This window comes from Schistocerca americana, chromosome 1, assembly GCF_021461395.2.
Source record: "Schistocerca americana isolate TAMUIC-IGC-003095 chromosome 1, iqSchAmer2.1, whole genome shotgun sequence".
Classification (NCBI taxonomy): Eukaryota; Metazoa; Arthropoda; class Insecta; order Orthoptera; family Acrididae; genus Schistocerca; species Schistocerca americana.
The window spans coordinates 159305345-159312853 of record NC_060119.1 but is presented as its reverse complement, the minus strand read 5'-3'; the positions used below and the strand labels follow the sequence as shown (position 1 = coordinate 159312853).

The following is a 7509-nucleotide window of genomic DNA, read 5'->3' as shown; positions in this document are numbered from 1 at the left end:
CTAAGGACATCACACATGTCCATGCCCGAAGTAGGATTCTAACCTGCGACCGTAGCAGCCTCGTGGTTCCGGACTGAGGCGCCTAGAACCGCTCGACCACAGAGGCCGGCCCACAAGAAGGGCTTCAGTCACAAAGAGTGCAGGCTGAACACAGGAAGAACGTAGTATAACAGTTGTAAAATGTCATAGCTGCGTTGGGAAAGTACCAGGGCTCCAAGCGCTAATGGAAAGCACTGATGCTCAAATCGTTATAGGCACTGAAAGCTGGCTAAAGCTGGATGTAAGCTCACTCGAAATTTTTGCGAAGAACCCAACGGTGTTCCGAAAGGCTAGGCTACACACGGTTAGCGGTGGCGTGTTTGTTGCTGTCAGAAGTAGTTTAACTTGTGAAATGAAGTAGATACTTCCTGTAAGTTAGCATGGGCGGAGGTCATTGTTGGTAACCGCAATAAAATAATAATTGCATCCTTTTATCGACCTCCCAATTTAGATGATACAGTTGCTGAATGGTTCAAAGGGTGGTTCCACGAACCCTCTGCCAGGCACTTAAATGTGATTTACAAAGTATCCATGTAGATGTAGATGTAGGTGACGCTCAGGGAATTAGATTAGAAAATGAGACACTAAAAGTTGTAGACGAATTTTACTATAAACATCAAAAACAGTTTTGCATCACCCCAGTTCCCAGAACTCATGAAGATAGATGTTGATTGTGGATATTGTATCACAGACACAATCCCTTTGATTGTTTACAGATGTCACTGAGCCCGTCCAAAAATGTAAACAACCATTCATGAGCAGCGCCTATTAGACGGAAGGAGTCCGGCAGCTGATCAGTTCCAGTCATTCCACCGGGAAGGAGATACACGGCTCGTGTTGTCTGTAGTTCAACAATTCTCAGACGGCCAATATCGCGGTTCGATCGTGTCCGCATTGTTACTTCGTTCCAGGAACGGCTCTCAATAAGGGAAGTGTGCAGGCGTCTCGGAGTGAACCAGAGCGATGTTTATAGAATGCCAGACGAGGTACTGGCAGAAGTAAAGCTGTTAGGACGGGGCGTGAGTCGTGCTTGGGTAGCTCAGTTGGTAGAGCATTTGCCCGCGAAAGGCAAAGGTCCCGAGTTCGAGTCTCGGTCCGGCACGCAGTTTTAATCTGCCAGGAAGTTTCAGAGCGATGTTGTTCGGACATGAAGAAGATACAGAGGGGCAGGAACTGTCGATGATATGCCTTCCTCAAGCCGCCCAAGGGCGCTACCTACGGAGTATGGCTTGGACTTTTTCCAATTGCTACACTTCATTAATTAATTACTGACGTTTTATAATGATGATCAGGTTATATGAAATCATGTACTGAGACATTTACGTTCACCTAAATGCATCCACGCAAATGTAAACGATACCGTATCAGCACCTTTTCGTATGCTATTGCTTGCTTGACCAATCGAGACAGACCGGGGTTCTTGATACATGAATAATATTTCATTTTTCTACCATTGTTCTAGTTAGTCGTAAGGAATAGTGCGCGAAACCCTTAATTCTTGCGCATATACTGTCTTTGTATTTCTGCTTTCACACCAGTAGAGACGAAAACTGCGCGAAGTACGCACTCTCAACCTGAATCATTATATCGTCCTGCAGTGTCGAGAAACTGTCTTTGCAACGTGAATAAATATGATACTATTCTATTCCGCTCTCTTTTACAGATGGAACTGTATTTTCAGTAGGGACAAGAATTTTTCTTGACTAAGAATAGATTTTGAGGATAAGCTTGTCACGAAGTACATTTCCTTTTCGTTTGTTAGGTGGCGAACGTGTTGTTATAAAGAAAAATTTTGTTTGTTACTTCGTTCAGTTTGAAGCAGCACTTGCTTTTGTGTTATCGCTTTGTATTCTACTCATGAGGCTGAATTTCTTTTTCTATCTGGGGTATACACTCCTGGAAATTGAAATAAGAACACCGTGAATTCATTGTCCCAGGAAGGGGAAACTTTATTGACACATTCCTGGGGTCAGATACATCACATGATCACACTGACAGAACCACAGGCACATAGACACAGACAACAGAGCATGCACAATGTCGGCACTAGTACAGTGTATATCCACCTTTCGCAGCAATGCAGGCTGCTATTCTCCCATGGAGACGATCGTAGAGATGCTGGATGTAGTCCTGTGGAACGGCTTGCCATGCCATTTCCACCTGGCGCCTCAGTTGGACCAGCGTTCGTGCTGGACGTGCAGACCGCGTGAGACGACGCTTCATCCAGTCCCAAACATGCTCAATGGGGGACAGATCCGGAGATCTTGCTGGCCAGGGTAGTTGACTTACACCTTCTAGAGCACGTTGGGTGGCACGGGATACATGCGGACGTGCATTGTCCTGTTGGAACAGCAAGTTCCCTTGCCGGTATAGGAATGGTAGAACGATGGGTTCGATGACGGTTTGGATGTACCGTGCACTATTCAGTGTCCCCTCGACGATCACCAGTGGTGTACGGCCAGTGTAGGAGATCGCTCCCCACACCATGATGCCGGGTGTTGGCCCTGTGTGCCTCGGTCGTATGCAGTCCTGATTGTGGCGCTCACCTGCACGGCGCCAAACACGCATACGACCATCATTGGCACCAAGGCAGAAGCGACTCTCATCGCTGAAGACGACACGTCTCCATTCGTCCCTCCATTCACGCCTGTCGCGACACCACTGGAGGCGGGCTGCACGATGTTGGGGTGTGAGCCGAAGACGGCCTAACGGTGTGCGGGACCGTAGCCCAGCTTCACGGAGACGGTTGCGAATGGTCCTCGCCGATACCCCAGGAGCAACAGTGTCCCTAATTTACTGGGAAGTGGCGGTGCGGTCCCCTACGGCACTGCGTAGGATCCTACGGTCTTGGCGTGCATCCGTGCGTCTCTGCGGTCCGGTCCCAGGTCGACGGGCACGTGCACCTTCCGCCGACCACTGGCGACAACATCGATGTACTGTGGAGACCTCACGCCCCACGTGTTGAGCAATTCGGCGGTACGTCCACCCGGCCTCCCGCATGCCCACTATACGCCCTCGCTCAAAGTCCGTCAACTGCACATACGGTTCACGTCCACGCTGTCGCGGCATGCTACCAGTGTTAAAGACTGCGATGGAGCTCCGTATGCCATGGCAAACTGGCTGACACTGACGGCGGCGGTGCACAAATGCTGCGCAGCTAGCGCCATTCGACGGCCAACACCGCGGTTCCTGGTGTGTCCGCTGTGCCGTGCGTGTGATCATTGCTTGTACAGCCCTCTCGCAGTGTCCAGAGCAAGTATGGTGGGTCTGACACACCGGTGTCAATGTGTTCTTTTTTCCATTTCCAGGAGTGTATTTGTTACTTATGCCCTCTCATCCGGGCCTGTTCCACGGAAAACCCGGCAAAACCAAAAATCCTGTAACCTCATGAGAGATTTACTGTACAATGAACGATTTTCGTTCGCGTCTTGGCGTGGAAGTTTTAATCATCAGCAGAGTAAATGCAAATATGAAGAATTAAATGAAATTGTCAGTCGATTGCACAGTCTTTACGATGTTGGTCACCTGCCGTCTAAGAACCTGAAAAGTAAGCAGTATACTGTCCATTTACGTGATTGTCTTAGCCCTTTACTTGTACATAACTGTGTTGAATGTCTCTCTCCCTCTCTCTCTCTCTCTCTCTCTCTCTCACACACAGACACACACACACACACACACACACACACACACACACACACGCACACACAATTTTCCTCTCGTGTTTGAAGTTCATTCTACTATCTGTTCAATCACTTTCATCGGTTGGTCGGTGGTCTAAAATGTTTTTTGGCTTCCCTATTTCCTTTTCGAACCGCAACAAGTCTGGTTTATGGACAATGTAAGTCATTTCTTCTTCTAGCATGATATTTATGAATGTTAATGTTATTTTCGAAATGTAATAGATAGATGGCAACGAACTTCATAACGGAACAAATGTGAGGTGAGGCACTTGTCATTACACCCAACTGTTTAAACATTTGTCTTCAAGAACTTATAGTGTGGAACACAAATTATACACGTTACATACTTCCGCGCAACAAACACTGTTTTCTTGAACGACGAACTATTCCAGAATATGATGGCATAAAACTTCAGTGAATGAAAGTAGAAGAAGTAAGTCACATGTTAGACATTAGTAACTGCAAAATGCGATATTATCCGATACGCTAAAGTTGCAGTGTTCAGACATGTAAAGTATCTTACATGTCGGTTTGAGGTAAGATTCCCGTCAATAGGTACAGCTACGAAGTTAGAATGTTTGCTTTCGTTTATTGGTTTACGTTAATGCACGGTGTGATCAGCCTTTGTGCAGCATTGAATTCCATGTAACGTATTTTCTCTGAGCTCAGTGACGGCTTATTTTATAATAAACGGTCATCTATTTTCAAGAAAAATTTATTTATATGTTTATGTGTTGAAGTGTCTCCAGTAAGCTTCTTTGTAATCGTAGCATCATCAACAACCAGAATTGATACTTCTTCTTGTGTATATGATGGCAGACCGTTTGTATATAACAATATTAAGAGTGGATCTAATATCGACTCCTGTGATAAATATGCAGTTACTATTCTTCATTTCTGAGAGGATGCAACGTTGTGCACACTCCATATGCACATTAAAGCGACACTCTGCATCCATTTAGTTAGAAGGAAAATCATATGTCGAACACCATTATACACTCCTGGAAATTGAAATAAGAACACCGTGAATTCATTGTCCCAGGAAGGGGAAACTTTATTGACACATTCCTGGGGTCAGATACATCACATGATCACACTGACAGAACCACAGGCACATAGACACAGGCAACAGAGCATGCACAATGTCGGCACTAGTACAGTGTATATCCACCTTTCGCAGCAATGCAGGCTGTTATTCTCCCATGGAGACGATCGTAGAGATGCTGGATGTAGTCCTGTGGAACGGCTTGCCATGCCATTTCCACCTGGCGCCTCAGTTGGACCAGCGTTCGTGCTGGACGTGCAGGCCGCGTGAGACGACGCTTCATCCAGTCCCAAACATGCTCAATGGGGGACAGATCCGGACATCTTGCTGGCCAGGGTAGTTGACTTACACCTTCTAGAGCACGTTGGGTGGCACGGGATACATGCGGACGTGCATTGTCCTGTTGGAACAGCAAGTTCCCTTGCCGGTCTAGGAATGGTAGAACGATGGGTTCGATGACGGTTTGGATGTACCGTGCACTATTCAGTGTCCCCTCGACGATCACCAGTGGTGTACGGCCAGTGTAGGAGATCGCTCCCCACACCATGATGCCGGGTGTTGGCCCTGTGTGCCTCGGTCGTATGCAGTCCTGATTGTGGCGCTCACCTGCACAGCGCCAAACACGCATACGACCATCATTGGCACCAAGGCAGAAGCGACTCTCATCGCTGAAGACGACACGTCTCCATTCGTCCCTCCATTCACGCCTGTCGCGACACCACTGGAGGCGGGCTGCACGATGTTGGGGCGTGAGCGGAAGACGGCCTAACGGTGTGCGGGACCGTAGCCCAGCTTCATGGAGACGGTTGCGAATGGTCCTCGCCGATACCCCAGGAGCAACAGTGTCCCTAATTTGCTGGGAAGTGGCGGTGCGGTCCCCTACGGCACTGCGTAGGATCCTACGGTCTTGGCGTGCATCCGTGCGTCGCTGCGGTCCGGTCCCAGGTCGACGGGCACGTGCACCTTCTGCCGACCACTGGCGACAACATCGATGTACTGTGGAGACCTCACGCCCCACGTGTTGAGCAATTCGGCGGTACGTCCACCCGGCCTCCCGCGTGCCCACTATACGCCCTCGCTCAAAGTCCGCCAACTGCATATACGGTTCACGTCCACGCTGTCGCGGCATGCTACCAGTGTTAAAGACTGCGATGGAGCTCCGTATGCCACGGCAAACTGGCTGACACTGACGGCGGCGGTGCACAAATGCTGCGCAGCTAACGCCATTCGACGGCCAACACCGCGGTTCCTGGTGTGTCCGCTGTGCCGTGCGTGTGATCATTGCTTGTACAGCCCTCTCGCAGTGTCCGGAGCAAGTATGGTGGGTCTGACACACCGGTGTCAATGTGTTCTTTTTTCCATTTCCAGGAGTGTATTTCTCTAGGTGAATACAGTGAGCCAGTACTTTTGACAAGTCACAAAATAAACAGATATTTTGCCACATAATAGTATCATAAACTTTGAATTTTACATATCATTTTAATAAAAGATACTAGCTGTTATTGAAAGCTGAAACAGAGCACTTCTGTACCTGTAGATTTTAAATATGAATACGTGGCGTTACTGAAAGAGGAAATAAACTAGCATTTAACTAGATGTGATAGATCGACGCATATGTGGTGACAGAGAACTGCATATAAGTCTAATAGTGACAACATAGTCCTAAAAAAGATCAGAAATGAAAAGGGAACAGGATACCGTTAAAGAAGAATCAATGGAAAGGGTTGGCCACTCGCAACATTTATTTGGTTTTACATGTGTTTCATTAACTTAGGACTTACCTTTCCTATTCATATTTGACATGTATTCCGATGTTGTGAAACTATTACAACTCAACCATTCACGGGAAAAATGTGGCAGCTTTATCGTTTTGTAATTACTATCATTCATCCACTACCCAATACTTTCTTCTACTACAGTGGGCTACCAACTGGGTACCTACCTCTTCTATCGTTCATACCCCATCATTAATTCATCGCAGCACGTGTCGTAACCGTATAAAGCCGTTACGTCATCCGGCCGTAACCGTTCCAGTGCCGGAGCACGTTTCCAACTAGAGTGCCGTGTAGCAACGAGACGGACCGCGAGTGATAATCTGAGCTTGGTTGGAGCGGTGCGCTATTTGCATTGTTATGGTAATGGCACCGCTATTAGTGTGCCTCTCGATGCTAATAGTCGTCCATTCATCACCTACGGGAATTAAATTCTAATCACTTTCGAACGTGTTCGACCCACAGAATATCGCACATCCAGATACGTTTCTAGCACTGACGCGAGTAATGTACATTCTACTGCACATTTAGGCGAAAGTTAGTAGTATTTAACCACACTCAAAGCTTATATATTTAAACAAATGTAAACCAACATTTGACTGGTCTCAAAGAAATCAATGTCACTGGATGAAAACGTAGCTCTGCAGTTCCTTCGATAAATTTATCTTTGTAAAAACCTGAAGTGACAAAACTGGACCGCCAGTTGAATAGAAACTGAATACGACATAGTCCTCAAACGATGTTTCATGCTGTGTTCCACATTCATTATCCCATTAACATCTTTCTGCAAGCGACACTCACTTCTCGGTGCAAATACCAGATGTCACTAAATCACATGACAGTTCTGTGGAACTGTTTTTAAGAGATTTCAGCTATCGTTTAATCTTCAAGAAACAGCACGTATTGGTTTCAAGTGACGAAGATAATCGAGGTTCTTTAATGCAAGATGTATTTGCACACTGGATTCGTCGCA

The 7509-nt window shown here is 47.0% G+C and overlaps 1 non-coding gene across 1 annotated transcript; it reads left to right on the top strand.

Annotated features, from left to right (window-relative positions):
* Window positions 1-1067: 1067 nt before the first annotated feature.
* Trnas-cga lies at window positions 1068-1144 on the top strand. Its single transcript has one exon. It is a non-coding gene; the product is annotated as a tRNA-Ser (tRNA).
* Window positions 1145-7509: the final 6365 nt, after the last annotated feature.